Genomic DNA, 24,402 nt, shown 5'->3' with positions numbered 1-24,402 from the left:
AGCGCTGGAACATCTCCCACCATGGTGAGCAGGGCTCTCCCTTTTCGGCTTTAGAGAGGACTCCTAATCTCTCTTTCCATCTCAGAAATGACATATATTCTTCCACACAGTTTGACCAACCCAACAACAAGCCCAGCTCAGCCCAGAGACCTTTCTTTAGAACCGAGGGAAGGTCCTGAGACAGAGCCCTCCTTTGGTATTAGCTGACCCCAATTGTCACCCTTCCTTGGACTAGGCAGCAAGTTGAGAGGAAAGGAAGGAGATACCATTTTCAGAAGGCAACTGTAGGCTAAGGGTCCCAGTGCCTGTGAACCTCAGCTCAAAGAGCTCACCCTGGAATCCATGTGGTGGCCTGAAACACATGAGTGAGATGCTGGCACCAAGGAAACTGTGCTGGCTGACTGTTGGGTGTCAAAGAAACTGAGCCACTTCCAGATTGGGAGGGTGAAGTTCTAGAGGAGGCGAGGTTTGTGTGTGGGGTGGAAACAGGAAAAGAGGACTCATGGGAGAGATACTATCACACTCACATAAACAATGACAGTATTGCGTGTTTATTATTAGCACCAGTGCACAAATGCTTTGCCCCGCAATAACCCAATGAGGCAGGAGTGCTAGCAGGCATCAGCATCCCCTCTGCTTCTCATATAAGCAAGTAGACACTTAGTGAGCTGAGTTATTGGCCTCCTCAGAGGTGGGGGGCTGGACTCTGGCTCTGGAAGTCTTGCTCCCAGTTTAGGGGGGCAGGGGCTGAGTTTGGGGAGCAGCCAGAGTACAGGCAATTGGTTTGTATTGTTAGTTATTGCCATGGGTAAGGGGAGTCGAGCAAGTCTTCTGAAAATCCACGCGAGCCGATTATAAAACCTCTGCTTCACACATTATGGGTTTACAATGGTATCCATTTCCCACACGGTCCATCCAGGGGACACACCAGGAAGTGTGGGCAGTCTGGGCAAACATTCTTCCATCCTTTCGTGAGAGGGTGTGAGAACGCAGATCTGGTTACACCAGCCCTACATCTCCGTTAGGCTAGACAGTCTGGCTGGCCTCCAGAAGGAGACCCCAGGAATCTCCACTGTGCTCAATCCCAAGTCAGTCCCGAAGAGCAGTTGGTGCCCTGGGCTCCTCTGGAGGGGACGTGGATGGAAATGAACAGATGATCCTGGTCACATCAGCTTTCATGGGAGAAACTCAACCCGGCTCCACTTGGCTGCCTTGTCACCCTCGAGAGATTGGCGACCCTCCCAGATTCCTGACAGGCACCATGCTCCTGAGCACCTCACTCTTCTATGCTTGTCTCAGACTCAGCCACAGTGAGAACTATCCTAAAGACTCTTCCCCCTGTTGAGAAAGACATCTAGAGGTCAGAACGCATATGTAGAGGTCAGAGGGCAACCTAGATGCCAGTCTTCCACGCCCACCTTGCTTGAGACAGGGTTGAGACTCTCTACTGCCTGCTCTCCCTCTCCCCAAGACAGGGTTTCTCTAAGAGCCTTGATTGTCCTTGAACTCACGCTGTAGACAAGACTGGCCTCGAACTCACAGAGATCTTCTTGCCTGGGCCTCCCAGGTGCCAGGACTGGATTAAAGCATGTACCACCACCATCAGGGTCTCTCTTCTCTACGGCTGTTTATGCAGGCTAGCTGTTCCACTCTGTTTATGCAGGCTAGCTGTCCCACTCTGTTTATGCAGGCTAGCTGTCCCACTCTGTTTATGCAGGCTAGCTGTCCCACTGGCTTCTGGAAGTTCGCCAGTCTCCATCCCTCATCTTGCTAGAGGAATGTTGGGATAGCAGATACAAACTACTACAACTGGTTTATGTGGCCTGGGGATCTGAGCTCAGGTCATCTAGCTTGCAGGACAAGTGCTTTATCCACTGAGTGGTCTCCCCAGCCGCTGAATTTATCTATTAAGGATGTTCGTTCCCCGTTCCTTCTAGGGACTGGAAAACTCACTTGTACCTGGCTAAGCTAGGTCAGCAGAGACGGAGGGGAGGGCTTGCAATGTTACAGGTTCCGGGCCAATCCCATAATACACAGAAATAGATTGATCAAGGAAGGGTAGTAATGTTGTTGCAGGAGTCTTTCATTCATGACATCACATAGCAGGTCCAATGCCAGGTTCTCCAGCAGGTAGGGCTGAGGCAGAACCAGTCCTGCCCATCTCTCCCTGGGGCTGAGCAGGATGGTGCGTATCTACTACCCAGACCTCCCTGCTGACCATGGGGGACAAACTCACACTGAGTCGGGAGTAGGTCAAAGCAGGAGCTCTCTTTAGTGCAGCAGGCAGGAACTTATATAGGGCTGAGATGGGGGTGGGAGTCTTGAGATGGGATGAGATGGAGTAAGCAATAAAAGCAAATAATATCCTGCCACACCAGCAGTAACAGGGCAGAGGCAGGCCTAGGTCAGGTTGTGCTGAGTCACTTCCTGTGTGGAAGTTATAACCTGAGACAGGTCTCCAAACTCGAGTCAGGCTCAGGAAGTGACACTGAGCCTCACGCCCTGGCCTCATGAGGCCCAACAGTCCAAGGGTGGCCCCCAGCAGAATTTTCTTACAAACAAGTTTAGGTGGCTGAATATCTTCAAGCAGATTGGTCATACATGACCCTGCCCTCCAGTACACACTCTCCTGAGCTCCCACACTTCCTGTACCACCACTTCCTGTCCCAACATTCCAGGTCAGCTGACTGGGGTCCTCCTCAAGCTGCTTTATCTTGAAGGCTCTGTGATTATATAAGTGATCTGCTCCTTCATTATATCATAGACTGTTAGAAGGCTCAAGATTCAATCAGTGGTTCCCTAGAGCAAGGAAAGACACTCTGAGGCATGTGTCCAAATCCTGCCCTACCTCCATCCCCTCTTTTTTTTTTTTAAGTAGGGTTAGGTAAGAACTGAATGTATAAATACATGTAAAGATGGAAACACTGCTTTTGTGAGCACTGCGTGACATATGATGAAAGCGAGTGGCATTTGAACAGCACGAACCACAAGCTAAAAGGGCTAAGAGATGGTATCAAGCTAGGGATGACTGACAGTAGCATCACACAGCAGATAGAGAGCGTATGACCAAGGGCTTGAGAAATACAGATTTTCTATTTGAGGGGACCTTGTTCATCAAAACTTGCCCAGCAGAGAGAGAGAGAGAGAGAGAGAGAGAGAGAGAGAGAGAGAGAGAGAGAGAGAACAAGATGTGAGGTTTTGCACTGAGGAAATCCATCATGAAAGGTACAAAAAGAACAGTGGACTCTAGGGTGTATGGGACACTTGATATCATGACTAAACTTCTACCTTGCAAGAGCTAGGGAGCCAGTGAACGCTCTGTGCATCAGGGACATGTTGTAAGGTTTGTAGTAGTCAGTACATGCAGCATAACAAACACCCCAAATTTCACAGTAGTTTAATTAAAAAATGGTTTTGACTTGAGATCCTGTCAGCGGCACCTTTGTCCCATCTTGGTTTCAAATTGTGGAATCTATCTGGAACATTCTTCTTTGCTGTTGTCACAAATCATGTGTTCCTGGCTCTTCAAGCTCCTGTCCAGAAATGACACTTATCACATTGGCCAAAACAAGCTCTGCCACCACACCAGCTTTCAATGGGCAGGAACGGGTGATCCTCTCAGGAAGAAATCACAAATATTGGTAAATAACAATAAAACTACCCAGGGAGATTTAGGATTCTTCCTAAGCCTGTGATCACATGACTTTCCTGGGAACAGGGATCATCACCCACTCTCACAAATTAGTCTTTAGACTATGGAACTTGAGAATTTGCTGTGAGATCACTGTGGCTCCTCCCCCATGAGTCAGGGTGTCTCCATTAGCTGCTCAGAAGGAAGGGGTTCCTTTGAGCCCCATCTTCCCCCCAACCCCTCCCTGAATCTCAGAAAAGAACTTACTGCTCCTGGTGTAGAGTTTCTCAGGCCTTTTGGACAAGGTGAGCCTGTGTGGTTCTCCATTTTGCCTAGTTTTATAATTTTGTAACCTGCTGTGATTTCTGGCCTATTGATTAATGGGTCTCTCTCTCTCCCTCCACCACCAGCGACCTTAATCTTTTCTTAATTGCTTTAATGGCTGTTCAGCTTCCCTCTCATACCTCCCCCCCCCAATGTTGTTGTTGCTAAGCTTTTGTGCCCTAACTTCATTCTCCTACCGGGACCACGCGAACCAATGAAAGGTGAATTCTGTCTTTCCCTCATTTTTTTGCTCTTGATTTATTTCTTCTTTGGCTGTTTTTGCATTTCACAACTGTTGTCGGGGTATTGTCTGAGATAATTAAGCAAAACTAGAAAAAAATAAACAAAATGGAATGAAGGAAGGTCAAAGCCAAGGTTCCCTCTGCCCAGCCTGACCCCAGCGTCCCCCATTCACATCAAGTCTGAATGTGGACTACCCTCTCTGTTTCTTGCCCTACAGATTCAGCAGCCAGGCAAGCAGACCCTCTTCCATGCTGTAAATGCGAGGGGAACCTTCTGGAAGCCAGGCTCAAGTAGGCTGATTTGCACCTGCCTACTTTGGAATGTTGTCATTTCAGGTGTTTCTTCAACTATGCATCATTTCCTCATTTACAGATCATTTGCCGGGGATACTGCATACCTACTGTGTGCTGGCCCTGTGTGAGGACCCGCAAGATGGACTCGCTTATGAATTGCACCAACTGAGGCAGCAGAGCACACAGCAAAGCCAAGCACTGGGAATCCATGAGAGTGCGGGATAAGCGCACACTGTGCTTCCTGTGGTGAGAGGCAATAGGAGGATGGATGGGAGAGATAAAGAAGATTAAAGAGGGTTTTCTTGAGGTGACCAGCTCTCAGGAGTGAGAAGAGTGAGGGCATAGATTGCGAACCCTGACTTCCACGTGCCCAGGCTTCATCACCATGACTTCCCGATTAGCTGTGGTATACAACCGCTTTGCCTTGTATACCAGGTTCAAGGCCTGCCTGCAGCACTTGGACCCCCCTTTCTTGGAGGTCTCCAAAATTCTGAGAGGGTCTGGAGGACTCTTTAATGTTTATCATTCTACCAAAGAAATTTTGTCTTTCTACAAATAATACATAATACTGCCATGGACTACAGTCATATGTGATGAGCTGAGCAAGATATAAGAGCACACTCTTACCCACCTAATAACTCAAGCTTAATACCCTGAACCCACACAATGGTAAGAGAGAACCAGTTCCCACAAGGACAGAAATGGTTAGCAGGTGCATGTGGAGGTGGAGGCCTCTACTCTCATTGACAAACTTTTCCAAGAGGCACAGAGAGAAGCTATGCAGTAAGTGTTTGTGTCCACAAATTAAGATTTTGCAGCTGGGCTCTGAGAGATGCAAGTTCAAATTCAGTCTCTTCAAAACTGCCTCATAGGAGGGAGTTAAGAATCTTTCCACCCCTCCCGAAATGCATCGGCCTCCTTATGATACTTCAGAAAATATTTTACATGCAATCTTCAAAATTTTATGTAAAAATAGTCAAGTAGTTATCACTAGCATGAAAGCCCAGCAGCATAGTATGGTTACCTCACCTACTATGCTTAAAGCAGTGGCGTTAACTCGGAGCTGAAACTGCCCTCTCCTCCTTCTCCTCCTTCTTCCCCAGTGACGGCCAGTGTCTTCAATTGGTGTTTATCATTCTAGCAAAGAAATTTTACTGCATATCTTTCTATATGTCATTGGCTACAGTGGTATCTGGTGAGATGAGCACTTTATGACTTTCCTAATAACCCAAGTTCAATACCTTGAACCCACACAATGGAAAAAGAGAATCAATTACCACAAGCTGCTCTCTGAATTACATATGTGTGCATACAGTTCACACACACACACACACACAATAAAAATAAATAAAATGTAAATAAATTATGTTATGGGTCCCTTATTTCTGGAGAAGAGGTCAGACTTTCGGTTTAGGGCCAGAAAGTAGCATTTTAGATCTTATAACCTATTGCAAAAATTTGTCTCTATTTACCCCTTGATTCCACCACTGCGGAAACAAGCGCACAGCTAGAACGTCATTTAATAGTGTGTGGTTGTGTTCCTGCAAAAACAACAACAACAAACTACTAAGCCAGGCAATGTCGTGTATCACAGAAACATGCTTCACTTCCCCCTCAGCCTGCCTTAGCAACAGTCTATGCAACAGCTGGCCAGAGTCTGGTGGTTTGGTGCCACTTTCCTTTCGTGACAAACGGTGTAGCTGTGGGAGTCTTTGAGCATCCTCTAAACTCAAGTATCCTTGAGTTTCATCCGAACCTTTGTTTCTCACTGTTCGTGGACCTGTGGTGTCATAGGATGAAGGATTGCATGATCACTGTCCAGTATCCCATACTCCGGGAATCCTAGTGGGCCACATCCCGCCACTTGTGCCAGTGGAGTGTGGAGAGTGATCCCTTACTTTTGTTTCAATGTGCACTTCCCTAAGAGGTAGGAAGTCTCTGAATGTTTATTGCCAGAGATAGCTTTTATAGTGAATTTCCTTTTTCTATGAAATTGCCATTTTCTAATTAGTTTGTAAGTGTTCCTTAGATAAACCTTCCTGTTTATTTTAATTCTGAGTCACTAGACGTGTGCGCAGGTCAGAGGATGAACTGGGGAGTCAGTTCTCTTCTTCCACCGTCTAGGTCCTGGGGATAAACGCAGGTCATCAAGGTTGCCAGCAAGAGTCTTTACCCACTGGGCCATCCTGCCAGCTCCTACAAGAACCTTTCTCAGGGGCCGGGCGATGGTGGCGCACGCCTTTAATCCCAGCACTCGGGAGGCAGAGGCAGGCGGATCTCTGTGAGTTCGAGACCAGCCTGGTCTACAGAGCTAGTTCCAGGACAGGCTCCAAAGCCACAGAGAAACCCTGTCTCGAAAAACATCAAAAAAAAAAAAAAAAAACCTTTCTCAGCTCCATTTCCCTCATCTGCAAACAGAACTACGAACAGTAAGGCTCAGTGAGAAGGAGGCTCATCATGCCGAAATTCCGATAGAGAAGTCGTGTTCCCAGAATTCCTCTCCAGGAGCCCCTTGTATCTGCTTGGAGGAATAACGGACCAGACAACATGGAAAGGGGACTTGGACACGGCTATAAACAACGAAGGACTGGTAGGCTTCCCCACCACCTGGGCAAAGGGAACATATAAAAACCAAAGCCCAAAGACACCAAAGAAACCAAACAGAGGTGCTGGAGGAGAGAGCTCCCTGAGGTGATGTTGACTGTGAATCGGGTGACACACGCACTTCTTCTAAAGTCTCAGAAATGTAAGAAAGAACTCTTGGCCCCAAAAGAGGTGCCAGGGTATGTGCTTGGGTAGGAATGGACAAGAAAGCAGTGCGCGTGCGTGTGAACGACACTGGCAGCGTCCAGCTGGGCTTGGAAGGGGTGATTCAACCCCATAGCTGTTTGCTGGGTCTGCCCCTGTCATATGCTGTACTCGGTCCTTTCTAAACAGGTCTCCATTTCACTCTGGGGCCGCCTCCTGAGGCCATAATAAAGCCTCCATGCGACTGGAGAGACTTTTGGATCCGAAAACTACGTTTCTAGGATCACACAGCCAGGAAACAGTAGAGCAAAGATTGAGATAGATGTGTCTGACAAAACCTCCCGTTTTAAAAAGAGAAGAGAGGGGTGGGACAGGAGCAGAGGGGTTGAGGAGACACGCTGAGCAGCAGGGGACAGGTGGTGAGGGCCAGAGAGGAAAGATACATGGGTCTTTCCTGAAGCTCTGTGTTTAGGGAAGGGAAGGCAGAGCCACGGAATCTCCAGCTGCTTCCAGATGCCATTGCCAAATTCAGCAAATAATTATACAGGACACCCCAGTTAAATTTGAATTTTTGATAAACAGTGACTAATAATCATAATTATGCTCCATGAAATACATAGGACGTATTTATACTCAAGAAAACCACTTGGTATTGATCTGAAATTCAAGTTTAACTGGTTTTCCATATTTAATCAGAACCCCCTCCTAGCAGGGTATCTGAGGTCTACAGTCTCTGGAGAGAAGGGCAGCTCCTTTCCTTCCTTCTTTGTGCTTGGGATCTTAGAGCCAACATGCCATCCTTTCAGTGCACGTGCCCCTCAGCCTCTAAAGATGCCAGGCAGCACACGGCAGGAAAAAAGGACATAAAATCCTCTGTAGATGCTATCTATGTGCTGGTTGCCCAGCCTGGTCTGGAGGGCACAGGAGTGGTGAGAAAGTTTGGGATGTCCCTCTCCACTTCTTTAGTTTTCCCCTTTCTTTTCCAACTGGGGCTTTTTGAACCTGGGAGCACTTGATAAGTTGGTCCTCGCCAAGTGACTCAGTGTGGAATTTTCCCAGGAGAACTTGCAATGGACAGGAAAGAGCCCTAAGCGGAGTGCTTTACAAAGGCATAGCATTAGGATGGTGGAGTCCTAGACCTGCTGGCAAGGGTTAGAGGCACATCTGGCAACAGAGGGTCTTTTTGGAACTTCTCCCAGATGTATCCATGGTGCCGCCACTGAGGCTACTGGCCCTATGAACCCTGGAGGAATCCGTAATTGACTATAAGGATATACAGCGTCGCACTAAATAAGATATCCCCACCCGCAACAAAGCTCTCTGAGATCTTCCTGCTTCAGGCTGCTCCCTCTTATCCTATTGAGGGTCTGACAAGCTTCTATTGTGCAGGCATCACCAGTACTGAAGCACTCCGAGAGTCTCGGCTCTTCTGATTCTGGCCTTTCTCCACTTGGAGCTGACAGGTCTAAGCAGTGCTAAGAGGCCAGCTCTCAGAGAGGGGAGCTCCCAAACTGGGCTCTTCACACACATCCCTGGCCTTGGCTCATTGTGGCTCCATCCTAGGAGTATCAGGGCTCCCACCCGACCCTCCCACATTTGAACAGCCGCCATGAGCCGTTTCCATGACAACTGGAAGCATTGCTGTAGCCTCACACCTTTAACACAATTCTCTTGCCCCCCCCCCCCCCCGCCCCAGACATTTTACCCCCACCCAGGATTCTTAAGACTGTCTTCCAGCTATATTGGGGATACACATACTGTGCTTAGCAGATCTCCTTTCTGCCGACTTCTAAGAATTTTAGTACCACCTTAATTTGGGGGCATCAATGAAGGGCCTTCCCTTTGGCTGTGGGTTTTTAAAATATTCCTACGATGAGTAGAAACGCAAGAGTGTGGCAATTATAGGAGTCGTTGGTGGAGCAGAAGCTGCAATAGGCACTCAGAGATGGGAGGGGAGAACTTGGCCCAAAGGCCTGTATGTGGAGATGTGATTATTCTTCAAGTAGGAGTTAATGAGGAGGCAGATCTCCAAATATTTCATATGCGGATTACAGCCAATTATTGGATTATACCGGAGGCCAGCATGCTGGCTCCCCTCTGGCCATCCCCACATCATGAACACACAAATGGTAAGAAATAAGGAACCAAAGAGGGAGGCCCAGCCAAAGGGAGTGAGGAGTGGAAGCCTGGGGAGGAAGGCCCCTCTCCTTCAGCTCCTCAGCTTCCTCAATTCACAGCACCAGTCTGGGGACCACTCCCCAGGCACAGATGTGCCAAGTTCAGAGTTCCCTTCAATGCCAATCCAGCATGTCTGCTTTGTATGCCACAACATGAAAGGAACGTAACTTCCCATATGTGGGGGGCGGGATCCCAATAAACACAGGGTTAGAAAACCTTAACATCTGGCTTTTTTAGAGCTTGGCAAAATAATCATGTTTTATTGATTTAGAAAGAGAAAGTCTTAGAACCTGTGTTGGGTTCTAAGTCCAGGAGTAAAAGAGATAATGCTTCTTGGATTTAGACTCCTGGGTGTTTGGGACTTGGTCTGTTTTTTGACCTTCCGGGAGGTTCAGGAATTGCTAGAAAATCCCCTGTGCCCACCGAGAAGCCTCAAGTGATTGCCCAAGGGCCACAGGGGTGAGTGAGTGTTCTCCACCAAGCCTAGCCTGTCCTTCCTCCTCTTCATCGTCCCTCACACTCCTCTCAGCTCCTTTCTCGACTGTGAAGTCGAAGGGCAGTTTGCATGTCAGGTTGTCCACAGACTCCTGTAAGCAGCTGTAATCAGAGAAGTCTCCAGCAATCTGTTTTCCATGGCTTTGGGTAGAAAAGGAAAGATTTGTTTTAGTCATAGATTCTAAAATGCAACCCAGGGCTACTGCTCCCCACAAGACGGCCCCTGTGGAAGAAGGATGGGGAAAGTAAAGCACTGGGAGCTAATGTCCCTGTGGGGTGTCCTGTTGGGAGATTCTGGGACCAGTCCCTCAGGGCTGGATGATTTCCCTGGGACTATTTGTCCTGATCATCCAGTGTGTCCACCAAGTGCCCTCAAATGAATGGTGTGGAAATGAACTGAGTCTTTTTAAGTTCTGAAGCAAAGGCCAGCTCCTTTTCTAGAGGAGGGCAGAGCTTTCAAAGAGTCATTAACCTGAAACTTCGTGGCTCTTCTATGCATTCCAACCTCTGTCCAGACACTACACACACACATTACACCCACACACACTACACACACACTACACACAAACTACACACACACACACCACACATACCCACCCACCCACACTACACACATACACCACATACCACATATAAACACATATAAACACACACCACATAAACACACCACAAATATACACACACATGCAAATACCACACATACCCATCCACCTTACACACATACACACATAAAAACACACACCACACAAATACACTACACACTACACACACACACACACACACACACACGTGTACATACGCCTCTCTAGCAGGGCTTCCTATAATCTTGTTCACTTTGGACCTATTTCACCTTGACTTTTAGATGTTATCTGCCTCCTACCTATTCACAGTGCTGGGCCCTTTTTGCTCCTTCAGGCTCCTGTCTCTTGGTAGCTCTCCATGGTAGATGTTCCTTTGTCCTTGAAGATATCAAAGTCCTGCAAAGATATAGACATATCAGTCCTTTAGCCCAACAACTTCCCAGATTGAAGGTGCCAAGTTTGGTTGTTAGGTTACTTCGATTTTTCTGGATTGTGTGTCTGTATGTTCCTTCTTCTCTTCTACTTTAGTTGGAACTCAACACTGTTGCATGCCTTTGAGCTACTTAGCCACACTACCTCCCCTGGGTCTTGACTCTTGTTCTCTCTTTATGTGGCTTTTGCGAACAACACCCCGTGTGTTCCACCACAACCTTCCATCTGACACTTCCTATACCCAACGTTTGTTGCTGCTCATATTCCTGGCTGCTCCTAAGATGCACAAGTCGCTGTATCCTAGCAAGATGAAATTAAACAAGTTAGGAAAGCTCTTGGGGGTGTTAAGATTCGGTATCTCAGAAGGGTAACCACAAAGTAAACACCAACCACCAGGCCTGTCCTCATGTCATCTCTTGGTTCATTTTCATAGTGGTTAGAATCCGTGACCCTGACCTCAGTCCGAGTTTTCCAGTACCTGAAGACATCACCCCTGCCAGAGGCAGTGACCCTGCTCCTCACCTGGACCCCATCACCCTCATTCCAAGCAGTCCGGAGTGCAGAGAATTGAGCTCCCAGGCAAGCTCAGGATGGGGCCTTAGTTCATTGCCACCGTCAGAAGCAGACCTGGGGAAACCAAGTCAGGTTCCAAGTCGGGTCTGGAGCAGGAAGTTCTGGATGGTGGACCAGTCAAAGAGATGGAGTGTGATATATTCTACACATTTAGACAGTGAGCCTGCTAGTGAGCAGGGCTTCTTCTGTGTGTCAGCCTTCAGGAATGTTCTCCCCAGCCACAAATGGACACCCGGAGAAGTGAGCAGCCAGGGTTAGCCAGCCACAGCCAGACTAGATGAATCAGAAGAGAGCCACGAGCGAGGGGCCTAACTGATGCCACAGATGGGAATTAAGTTGCTGCAGGAGGAGGACTGGCTTCCAAACAAGTGGAAATGCCCCTGCCATTGGTGTTTTTTAAATTAAAATGCAGTTGACAATTCAGATGTTGGAAATCAGTTTCCTGTGCTTTTCTCGGCATTTCTGAGGATTCGGGGGAACATGGCTGCAATACCTGATTAGGGTTGCCAATGTTGCGAATGAAAATACGGGACACCCAGTCAAATCTGAGCCTCAGACAAAGGGATGAATACTTTTTAGCTTAATATGTGCTTATATTCCAAATTATTTCTTGTTTATCTGAAACTCAAATTGAACAGAGCTCATCCCACTGGTAAGAGTGTAAGGGGAGAAAGGCAACTTCCAAAGGCCTGCTCACCCTAAAGTGCATCCCCGGGCACCAGGGAGAGGCCAGTGGGCAAGAGCATCTGCAGCATGGGCACATGAACACAAACCAACCCAAGCCGATGTTAAAAATCTAGCAGTGGCCATGCATGCACCTGAGACCCCAGAGTTAGAGAAAGCAGAGGAAGAAGGACTACTGGGGCTTGCTGACTGACAGCCTAGCTCCAGCTTCAATGAGAGACCCTATCTGGGGGAATAAGGCACAGAGTAATGGAGCAGGATGCCTGGTATCCTTCTCTGTCCTCTGTGCGAGCACAGGAGCATGTGTGTGAGCACATCACACCACACACACACACACACACACACACACACACACACACACACACCACATACACACACATGCTAAAAGAACAGCAACAATATTTCATTACCATAATGACGCACACTAAAGCACCTACTCTGTGTCTGGTATCATGTCTGGTGCTAAGGACTGACCTCAGTGAACCCAGTCCCAATGGGGAGGCAGAGGAGCAAATCAACTATTGAAACAGAAGGAGGTACAAGCATGAATAACAATGAATGGGGCTGGATCCAAAGAAATCAGAGCAAGAAATCTATTTCAGAGAGGGGAACTGGCAGAGGTCACCCCCAACATAAAAACGCCATCTTTCTTTGTGTCTGCATCAGAGGTCTCCACGAGGCCCTCTCAGTTCGTTCTCTGTTGTGGTATCTTCTGTCCATCAACAGCCCACCCAAGCTCCTGACATCTGTCAGTACCAGCCTCTCACAGGATGGGAAAACAAAGGTCATCTGCCCTTGATGGATCCCTAGTCATGGTGACCATGGTCACTCTAGCACTGGGGATATCGCAAAGAGGCAGTGTTGGAGGGGATCATGCTACATCACTGAGTCTATTATGAAAGCTGATTGTTAGAAATGACTTTATTTTGGGGCCAAAGTCTCCATTAGTGTGTTGAGTGACTTGGATCAACTCTCTGAACCTTCGAGTCTCATATTCTTCACCTGAAGAGAAGTGACATTAATAACAATACTTGTCTCGCAGGCTTGTTCTGAGATGCTAATGGAGCAGCCAGCACTTGGAAACCCATGAAGTGTCATGTAAATGTGAATTATCGTTCACTATAAAGTGATTATTGTTTGGCAGTTCCTCAAAAGTTAAACATAGAATTACCATATGATCGAGTAATTTCACTCTTGGTATATACCCAAAAGAATTGAAAATGTATTTTCAACAGATACTTGTACATCAATGTTCACAGCAGTGTCACTCACAACAAGCAAAGGTGAAAGCAACCCTATGTCTACCACGGCAAATGAATGAGTCCTCAGTACGCACGTGGACATAAGTTTGAAGCAATGGCATTGAAATTTAATGCCAAGTATTAAGCAAGAATAAAAGTTTGATCTATGGCACACATGGCTGAACCTTGCAGATACAGTGCTAAGCAAAATACTCCAGGCACAAAGGAAAATGTGTTTAGATTACACTTGTATGAGGTCCTCAGAATAGACAGATTCTTAGCAGCAAAGGGTAAAATGGAGGTTCCTAGGAACTGTGGGGAGAAGGAGTTAGCGTTTAATAGGCACAGGATCCTGTTTGGGAGGACGGAAGTGCCAGAGCTGTATGTGGATGATGCTATCACACCACTGTGAATAACATTAATAAGACTAACTCTTTCCCTAAGATTGTTAAAGTGGCCAATTTTGCTATGGTGTATTACCTTAATTTAAGCATGTATCTAACTGTCACCTCCTGTGACCATACAAGACTTTCAGTGGAGGGAGTGGAAAAGCAACCAAGTCACATAAGCTTCAACCTACAGTCTGTCCTGCCTATGGGATGTGCTAGGGTAAGGGTGGCCTAGACATTGAGGGAGAAACCAGCCAATGACTGGTCTAGCCTAAAACCCATGCCCAGAGAGTAAACCCACTTGTGACACTGCCTGGAGCACTGGAAGCCACAAGTGGGATGATTCAGAGACCTAGGATGGAGCCAAACATGACTGGAGGGAAGAAATGTCAATGTAGCGATGTTTAATGATATTCTGCTATACATGTAGACTGGTACCTAGCCCAACTGTCATCCAACAACTGATGGAAATAGATGCAGACCCACAGCCAGATATTAGGCAGAGCTTGAGGAATCCTGCAGAAGAGGAGGAAAAAGGTTTGTAGGAGCCAGGAGAGTCAAGGACACCTCAAGAAAACCCACAGAATCAACTAACCTGGGCTCATAGGGCTCACAAAGACTTAACTGACAACTAGGGAACCTGCATGGAACTGATATAGGAACTCTGCCAATCGATACGCTACAGCTGTGTAGTTCGGTACTCCTATGGGACTCCTAAAAGTGGAAACAGGCTGACTCTAGCTCTTTTACTGGCTTTTAGAACTCTACTTCTCATGCTGGGTCACCTTGCCCAATCTTAGGACATGGGGAGGTGCTTAGTCTTAACTGCAACCTGATATGCCACACTGTGTTGACACTCATGGGTAGAGACCTGCAAGCGTAAGAAGGGGAAAGGTCTCACAGGACAAGTGGCTCCAGCAAGTGTTTAAAGACTTGAACTTGAGGTGCTTCACTGCCCAGTGGGATGGAGTTATCCTGCAAGTCAGATAAGAAGGTATTGACGATTCACCAAGGGGAGGGGGAAGGGCTTAATGAGGAAGTGAATAGAGAATGTCCATCACGAAGTTTCACTTGGACAAGCTCTGGGCTAGGGAGGAAGGTGAAACCACTGGAGGAAGCAAATCGAGATGGCAGGGTCAGAGGAGCAGGGCACTAGTGGATGGAGAAGAAGAACCAGAACTTCCATCAACAAAGGTGTGGAGGGGTCGGTCCTGGTCAATGGGACTAGAGATACTGATAAGGGAAGTGAACAGAAACCATCTCCCAGACCCTGGATCAGTCATATGGGAAAGTTGAAGAGGCAGAGGAATCCCAGACTTGAATTCCATAAGTAAGTTTCTCTGTGTCCTGGAAGTCAGTTTGGTCCCACCAGCCATCTCCCAAATAACTACACTGAGACTTATTATTAATATTAACTGCTCATCTGATAGCTTAGACTTGTTACTTACTAGCTCTTACAACTTAAATTAACCCATTCCTTATCTACGCTCTGGCACATGGAAGTACTTTTCTCAGCACTACATGTTCATGCCTGCTTCCTCTGCTTCTGGCTGGTGACTTTCTGACTTTGCCCTTCTTCCCAGTACCCTCTCCATCCCCAAAACCCTGCCTAGCTATTGGCCAGTCAGCTCCTTATTAACAATGAGAGCAACACATCTTCACAGTGTACGGAAGGATTATTCCACAGCAGAGTCCAATCTAAAGTGGCAGCCACACCAAACAGCAACTATCATGGTGGCTCCAGGCTCTTTCTAAAGACCCCAAATGCAATTCCTGCATTCTGTTCTTGTACTTTGTCATCTCTGGCTACATTAACCAGCTTTCTGTTTCTATGGCAACATACCAGACAAGCTAATTTAAGAGGAGAAAGGTTATTTTGGCTCATGGCTTCAGAGGTCTCAGTCGATGTTCAACTGGCTCCATTGCTTTTGAGTGTGGCCCAATAAATGAAGTACAGCAGAGGAAGCTACTTGCGTTATGGAAGCCAAAACACAGGATAGAAAGCAAGGAACCTGAGGCAACATTTAAGGGTGCACCTCTGGTAATCTGTGTCCTCCAACGAAGCCAGCCTACAACTTTTACCACCTCCCAGCATTGTGCTCATTATGAATACATCAAGGGATCAACCTATTGGTAAGATTGATGCCCTCACCTTACACTGGTAAGATCCAGTCCCTTCCCAGATGCCTAACCTCTGAGCATTGCTGCATTTGGAGACCAAGCCTTCATCACTTGAGTTCTAGGACATTCCAAATCCAAACTATCACATTCTATCCTAGTGCCCCTAAGGCTCATATCTTCCTCATAATGAAAAATGCATTATTCCCTTGTAAAGAATATTCAAAGTCTCAGTAGTTCTAGCATTGCTCAAAAGTCCAAGACCTGTGTCTCCTCTGAGATGAGAGACAAGCTCTTAGCTGGGAGCTCTTATAAAAATTGAGAAACAGCTGGGCGATAGTGGTGCACGCCTTTAATCCCAGCACTCGGGAGGCAGAGACAGGTGGATCTCTGTGAGTTCGAGGCCAGCCTGGTCTACAAGAGCTAGTTCCAGGACAGGAACCAAAAAGCTACGGAGAAACCCTGTCTCGAAAAATCCAAAAAAAAAATTGAGAAACAATTTATATATGACCAATATATAATATAGAAGGATGACTATTCTCATTCTAAAAGAGAGGATTAAGGCATGAGTGGAAGAATGAGGGAAAGAAAGTAAAACCTAGTGGTTAAATGTCAATTCCCATAGCTCCTTGTCTGACTTATACAGAAAATGGTAGGATGTGAACTCCACAGGGCTTGGGAATTCCTACTTCTTCAGGCTCACTAGCCACTGTCATAGTGCCACTCATGTGGGCTGGCTCTGATCGTTTATTGCCTGGGACTTTCTTGGCAGATGGTTTTGTTTGTTTTTTGTTTGTTTGTCGAGACAGTGTTTCTCTGTGTAACAGCCCTGGCTATCCTGAAACTCACTCTGTAAACCAGGCTGGCCTCAAACTCACAGAGATCTGCCTGTCTCTGCCTCCTGAGTGCTGGGATTAAAGGCAGGTACCAGCACCACCTGGTTGGCAGATGTTCTACATTCCTGGCATGTTTAACTTTCCGAGATGTCCTCTGTACCATCTCTTCCACTCTTATGCATTACCACTCAAGGGGATACCTATAGGACTTCAACATTGCCATACACTTAGTTTAGGATATGTTGCTTTCATTGATTGAATAAAGAAAACTGCCTTGGCCTAGTTGATAGGGTGAACTCAGGTAGGCAGGAAAGACAGAACAGAATTCTGGAAGGAAGAAGGCAGTGTGGCAAGTGCCATGGCTCTCTTCTCCAAGATGGACGCTGGTTAGACTCATGCCGGTAAGCCACAGTCAAGTGGCGATACACATTAATAGAAATGGGTTAATTAAGATGTGAGAGTTAGCCAATATGAGGCTAGAAATAATGGGCCTGGCAGTGTTTAAATGAATACAGTTTCCGTGTAATTATTTCGGGTTAAGCTAGCCGGGCAAGACGGAACAAGGGGCCCTGCGCTATTTTACAACATATACTGCCTATTCTCTGGGCTTCCCTTCAAAATCTTGATGGAGGCTTCCATGATCCTATAGCACTTATATTTCACACGCTTTCAAATCCAGTATCATATGGATGATGTCAAGCAAACAAGAACAGTAGGTACCCCCATCTCCAGATCACAGCAATAATGACATGTGAGAGCCTAGCTGGCTGAGATAATAAACCAGAAGAACCAGCTTCCTAAGTGTGAGCACAGCGGCCTGATGCATATCCTGAAGCTTACGGTGGATCCAGTCTGGCCAGATTCTGAGATTCGCATGAGTCTTCTTCCTTTCACCTAGCTCACTTCATTCTGAAATGATCCTAATCTCTTAGGCAACCACCCCATCCTTTGTCCCAGCTTTTCAAGCCCAAATGACAAGTTTTCCTAGTCTTTCTGTTCTCCTTTTTCTTCCTGATGGTCACTGTAAACTTGGCTAAAAGCAATTAGCAACCATCATGCCATGGCCAAAAGGCGATGCTGTCTTGAAATTTTCTCTCCCATATAAATTAATCTGTCACCTTGAGATTTAGTCTGATATAAAGTCTTGGGAACGAAACAGAAACAATAACAACAAAATGCCTGTAAGCACCTTATTGGCCAGAAGAAACACGAGCAGTCTCTAGTTCAACTCCCCATACAGGCTTTGGTTCTATCTGAAATGTCACACTGATGGCAACTCCTACCAACCTGGGATCCTCTGAGTTCCCATCTAGTGACATATGGGATTCTACTTGTCATGTGTGATCTTTTTCTCTTCCTTCAAATAATTTCCAAAGGCTTCTAAGCCGCATTGTTAGGTGATGTCATGTCACACCCCACTTTCTATAGCTATGACAAAATATCTCAGCTAATCCATCAAAGGAGAGAAGACTTATTTTGGCCTATAGTTTCAGGCCCTGATCACTTGGTTCCACTGTTTCTGGTCCTTCGGGGAAGAAAACAGCAGGTCACATGGTATGCTGTGGAGAAAGATACTCGCCTCATGATTGCAGGGAAGAGGAGAAAAGCAGGAGGGGTTGGGAACAAAATATCTACTTCTAGAACATTCCCTAGGAACCAACATCCTCCAACTGGAAAGCTCCTACTGGCTCCCAGTAAAGCCATCAAATTATGAATTTGTCATCATTGGTGGGTCCTAGCCCTCAGAAGCCAGCCGCCTTCCCCAAATCCACCTCAGCACCAATGCAAAGGATCAAGCCTTCAACATGTGAGTTTGGGTGGAGAGTTCAGATCCGAACCATGACACTGGGCACGAAAACAAAGGCCACATTTCAGGCTCCCATGTCACAGAGGAAAGCCAGTTTTCCTTGACTTCGAGGACGATTTTAGAATAGTATAAATTCAGCAAAACCAGATTTCCTTCAGGTTGTGTTGAGAACCTCAAGCCTTGTTCTCTCTCTCAGGCCAGGAGCAGCTGGCAGGCAGTTCGCTCCTTTCCTCTCTGTGAGTAGCAACTCCGTGTTCTTTCTTCTGGAGGAGTTGTGTTTCAGCCGGATGTACTGCTACAGTAGGCTACAATAGCCTGAAGATTGGGAAACGAGCTGAGGAGGATTTCAGAGACAGGGGTGGGCCCTCTGGCTCTCCTGTAGTGACTGACTCCTTCAACCTGTAGGGTCACTTCTGCCCACTCGCGGCTACTGTCACCTGTTCCTTTCCTATCAGACACTGGCTATACAGGAGGCTTTTCACTTAATAATAAGACATCTTAACAGCAAACAGAAAATCTCCTACACACAGAGATCAAGTGAGATGACAGTGGATTAGCATTTTAATTAAACGCAGCAATTCTAATCAGTTTTATCATTATAGAAATACCCAACATTTTGACATATTTCAGGTATAAATTGATAGTTCCAGTCTGGTGGCAAATTGAAATAAATTTTTTTTCTGGTGATATTTGTAAGCGTTCAGTGGCTGCCAGAGATGGTATTCAACATCAGAGTTACAGATTCTAGACAGTCCCATTCAAAATAGTAATTCTGCCATCGTCCTTCCTCCATGGGCAGGCTTCAGAATGATTCCTCCAGAAGTCACACGCACTATAAGAGATTAATATGATGCTTTATGATTTACAAAACTCACACCAAAAGGTAGTTTGTTTTCCCTGGTAGAATGGCATACTTCGTTCTCTGGTTGAAAGGTACAGCAAGCAGGAGGGACGTGATACTGTCTTTGTCTCAGAAATTACCAATTAACTGAGCTCGGAAGTTGTTACTTAGCGTCACTTACTAAGTCACTTACTAAGAAGTTACTTAGTTCTGCGGATGCACATGGGCACTGTGAGAGGAAGCTGTTCCTTCCAGATGAGGCAATTAGGGCTCGTAGCGGTTAGGTAGTTCACTAAAGGCATGCAGCTATAACTTAAGAATCAGGACCGCAACCCACAAGCAGGCTCTTCCCTCTCCAAATGATACAAAGCAGGACATTCATGACAAAGCAGGTACTCAGTAAGTGCTTACTGGTTCGCTCTTCCCTCTGTATGCTAGGCCAGAGAAGACTCTTCATTAAAGGTCACCAAAAGCAGGAGTGACTAAGCGAACAGAGCAAGTTTCTTGCCACCTTTTCTCTGTACCAATTCTCTCCTCTGAATCAGGACTACTGTCACCACCATCGTGACTATCATCAAAATACCCATTTGACCTGAAGGATGTTTTTAAAGAAATGAAATGTATCAATAGACCACACTTTTTGTTTGTTTCTTTTCTTTTTTACACTACTTTTGTTTTGTTTTTGTTTGTTTGTTTTCAAGACAGGGTTTCTCTGTGAAACAGTATTTGTTGTCCTGGAACTCACTTTGTAGATCAGGCTGGCTTAGAATGCACAGAAATCTTCCTGCTTCTGCCTCCCAAGTGCTGGGATTACAGGCGTGTACCACCACCTCCGGTTTATTTAATTGTTCATATTTCTGATATTACTATTGTTTTTCTGAGGCAAGGTCTCACATAGCTGAGGCTCCTGATCCTCCTGAATCTGTCCTCTCTACTGTGCTGGGAACTTAGCCAATCAGTAAACCCAGCATACCTATCCCCACTTTCTCCCTACCTCCCCCCACACACACATAGACAGTTTTAGTCCTTAAAGTTTACGTTAAACTAAGTATACCCTTGGCCCCAGTACCTTAATAGTTCACCTTAGTGTTTAGCCATTAAGACTTAATGTAAAGTCCCTTGAGAAACATGAATAACTTTTTTTAACCAAGTTAAGCAATTTGTACCCTCCCTTAGAAGCCTTCCTTGCCATTTATAACCACATAAAATTTTCAGAAAAGCATCACAGAAAATTTCGCAGTGAAATACTGTACCCACCCAAACACAGTAAATGGCCATCAAAGAAAGTATGTTGAAAGAGTTCAACTTGGAGGCTGTAAGTTTTGAAAACTTTGGAACACATCAGAGGAAATCAAATCACCCTGAGAAAACTGGCCCAGTAAATATTCCAAGCCCTTTGTAGTCTAATTATACTGCTATTGTTGCTGAGAAATATTTAGCAATGCGTGATGTTTCAGGATGCTGGAACTCTGTGAGACTGACTGATGTTTATGGATAAAAATCAAAAAATATTTCCCTTTATTTAGCATTATTTTACCTCTCAAAACTGTTTTATTTTGTTTATTTTCTTTTCTGGAGCACTTGACAGTCTATTTTTTTTTTTTAACGTTCCACAGAGCTTAGCTCCGAACCATTACGCAATAACTGTTTGTTGAGTGAATATCGGTATGTTTTCCTTCGATGACCTGTGCGCGATTGTGAAAATGAGGTAAATTCTTACTAAAGCGTAAAGCATAAGCACATTTGTGTGTGCATACTAAACACCACTCAATCATATACTTGAAGATGATTAATATTATGCCATATAAACTTGGCTTCAGTTAAAAAAAATCCTTCACCTAGAGAATAGCCACCTGTCTGCAGAATTCCACATGACTCCTTACATCCTCGTGCCAACTGTACAGTAAAAAGAGTGCAGAAAGAGTTCTTAATAGTAAATTCCTTTTAAAATATTAGTAAATAGATAATTAAGAGTTGCAACAGAATCATGAGGCAGTAGTTTGAAATATGTTTAGTCTTCAGGACATATAGAGGAACATTTTGGGTTTTTTTTTTCTGGACTCTGCCTGCTGCTCCTTGCTGGGGTTCCCCAGCCCCCCTGTTGAGATCAGAGCCCAGCCTCAGTGAAGGCTCTACCTGTTTCCCCATCTAGAAACGCTCTCAGTGTCTGAAGCCAGCAATTCCATCCGGACACTTCCATCCTGTCACCAAACGTCAGATCAGAGTTTAAAATTCAAGATGGCATTTCTAAGGACCACATACTTAGAATTTCCAAAACAAGATTCCCCTTCTTTTATGACAAAGAGATAACAAACTTTTCTTAATTAATAAAGAAAAAGCTTCTTCATTAAGTGTCGTTGAAAATGTAAATGTAATTTCCTCGGTTTGGAGCCATTACTTTCTTTTCTTACTGCTGGCAGTCCTTTAGTTCGCCCCTGAGAGGCCATCTGTGGTGAGGGACGGTCTGCGAACACTGTCCGTGGTCTTCAAGCCAGGGAGATTTTAAATTGGGAAAGGCCAGTGATTGCACACTTGTCCTCAAAACGTTAACGCACTCTGAAGAAGCTGTAGCTCGGACTTGGGTCTGTATCAAACTTTCTGCTTTCTGATAAAATCCCATTGCGGTGGCCCAGGAGGAGTCCGGCCTCCCCCTCTGTTTTACTTGCTCATTAGGTCTGTAAAAGAAAATGCAAATCCTCCTCTCTTCATTAACCCATCTTAGAAAGTAACTCAGATGTTCCTAATTTCTCCTCCGATTTATCAGAGCGCTCTCTGCTAACTTTTGAAAGCATTCTGTTCAAGAGTCTCAAAGACAAAGGATGCCGGACAGAAATAAATGAAGGAAAGTCCTGACAGGAGCAGACAAGGAGAAACAGGGAGAAGTTTGGTAACTGTTGCCTCGCAATTACTTCAGGTTCTGTTCAAACCGATGGACACATTACACTGAAAGTGTTTTATTCAGAAGGTTCTCTGATGTAATCTAAGAAAATAACCAAAGGGCCCTCGGTTACAGTTTAGACACCGGGCAAGAGAAGGGGAATCAGCATTCTTATGTAACCCTCCCTTCCAAAGCCGGCAAGGGGGAGGAAGGTTGAGGCGCCATTCAATCTGAATAAATCAAACATGGGCATTTTTTAGCTCCTGAGAATCTTCTCACTATGGGACTCTACCTCTCCCTGTGTGTTGTAAAATCTCTCTAACAGTAAGGTTTTTTGTTTTGTTTTGTTTTGTTTTCCACACCAATATTAACTAAATCCTGGGATCTTCTCTGAATGTCTCTCTATGACTGGATGATTTTAAAAAGAATTCTGTTTTTCCAACTCATGATGACAGTGCTTATATTTTTCCTCAAAAAGGGAGCTAGAGGAAGGGCAGGAGGGGACAGAAAGGTAGGTGAGCTTTTGTGTAATACATGACACTCTCTTATAAATAAACAAGCTCTCCGCCCTCAGGACATCTGCTGTCAATAAGGCAACTCCAAGACTTAACTTAGTTTCTCACTTCCTCCCTAGAAATAGAAAAAAAAACAAAAACAAACAAACAATAGCAACCAAAAAAAAAAAAAAAAGCAACATCAGAGATGATAATCACAGGCCCCGTCAAAAGAAAATGCTCCTGCCTAGGACATAGGGCATGTGGGGGCAGCTGATGAAGTGATACTCTTGAATACTGTCTGGATGTCTTCTTAGTCGCTGGGCCACAATTTGGGCACTACATTCAGAGAGATTGTATAGGCAACCCCTAAGTACTCCAGAATTCCCCCCTCCCATGCACCCCAGAATTCCACCATATTTTTTTCAGGTTTTCAGTACTTAGAGACCTCCAAGTTAGGGAGGAGGCAGGAAGGGGCTCTTTCCCAACAAAGATAATTACAGTTTACAATAAGGACTCCCAGGGGGTAGATCTGTATATCAGGCGGGGGTGTATATTTAGTTTGTTTTCCTCAGAAAAAGAAAAAAGAAAAAAATTGAAAGATAAGCAACCCGGATCTTCTAGAAAGTCAGTTTCTGGGGAGGGCAGTGTCCCTGGGGAGAAGCTTTTGAGCTGCTCCTTGATTGAAGATTCAGACACAGGGTCTACTGAGAAGCCAGCCCCACACTCTTTTAAAAGGGCAGCCCCTGGGTTTCTGCATAAACGTTTCCTATCAGCGTCCAGAAAGGTTCAGAGGCACCTCGGGTGGGAGAACATTGTCCCCTCTACTTGGCCGGAACTGGATTGGTCCTCTAAGATGGACAAGGAAAGGAACTCAGACGTGGAGACGAGGCTCCTAAAAGGGAAGACGGGTCCAGGACCGGGCTCTTTGCTTTCTGGAGGCGGCTTTGCGCTGTTCCTTCCCACCTGGTTCCCCGCAGGGGGTCCTGGCCCTCCTTTGGGGGTCTGTTGACTAATGAAACAGTGAAAGAAAGCATAGGTCAGCCATCAGGCAAATAATAAACATATTTGCGTTGCGCGTCTGTTAAGCCTGTTTAATGGGTCGTCCCTACATGTAAATGGGCTTCCTACCCCAGCCCCCATCGCTCCACCTGTATCAACAACAATGCCTCCGCACAATTATCTTACCTTAATGAACTTAATCTTTAATTTCCCAGCTTGGCCCTGGTCCTCAGTCTCCTAACAAAGGAAGTAGAACTGTTTGAGTCCCTGTGAGCCGCCTTCTCCCAACAGCTAGGGAAACTTTAGCCGCGACAAGGATTTTTGCCCCTTGTGGAACTGTCAAAAGCAATAAATATTTTTCTTTTTATTCCATCATTAGACCCTCCTAAGAATGCCTCCCCATTGTCCACTGTAATTCCCAGAGCTCTCTGGGCAGGGGCGTTATTGTGGAAAATGAATTCTGAAGTGCTAACAATCCTGCCAAAGCGGCTACACTTTTTTTTTTCCTGAGGGCGTAACCGTTAGGAATGTGTCGCCTCACCATAGCCTGCTCAGCGAAAAGAGCACTTGTGTTTTTTAACACTGGTCTTTGAGAAGGATGCTCAAGTTAAAGC

General features: G+C 45.8%; 1 long non-coding RNA gene across 1 annotated transcript; it reads right to left on the bottom strand.

Moving 5' to 3' along the window:
- Positions 1 to 9,662: 9,662 nt before the first annotated feature.
- Positions 9,663 to 24,082, bottom strand: LOC113456842. The gene is made up of 3 exons (XR_003377576.1): positions 23,975 to 24,082; positions 10,793 to 10,889; positions 9,663 to 10,053 (listed from the first exon to the last, which is right to left on the bottom strand). It is a non-coding gene; the product is annotated as an uncharacterized LOC113456842 (long non-coding RNA).
- Positions 24,083 to 24,402: the final 320 nt, after the last annotated feature.

Source organism: Microtus ochrogaster, chromosome 16 (assembly GCF_000317375.1).
Source record: "Microtus ochrogaster isolate Prairie Vole_2 chromosome 16, MicOch1.0, whole genome shotgun sequence".
In the NCBI taxonomy this organism is placed as follows: domain Eukaryota; kingdom Metazoa; phylum Chordata; class Mammalia; order Rodentia; family Cricetidae; genus Microtus; species Microtus ochrogaster.
This window is presented reverse-complemented; position numbering and strand designations above follow the sequence as displayed.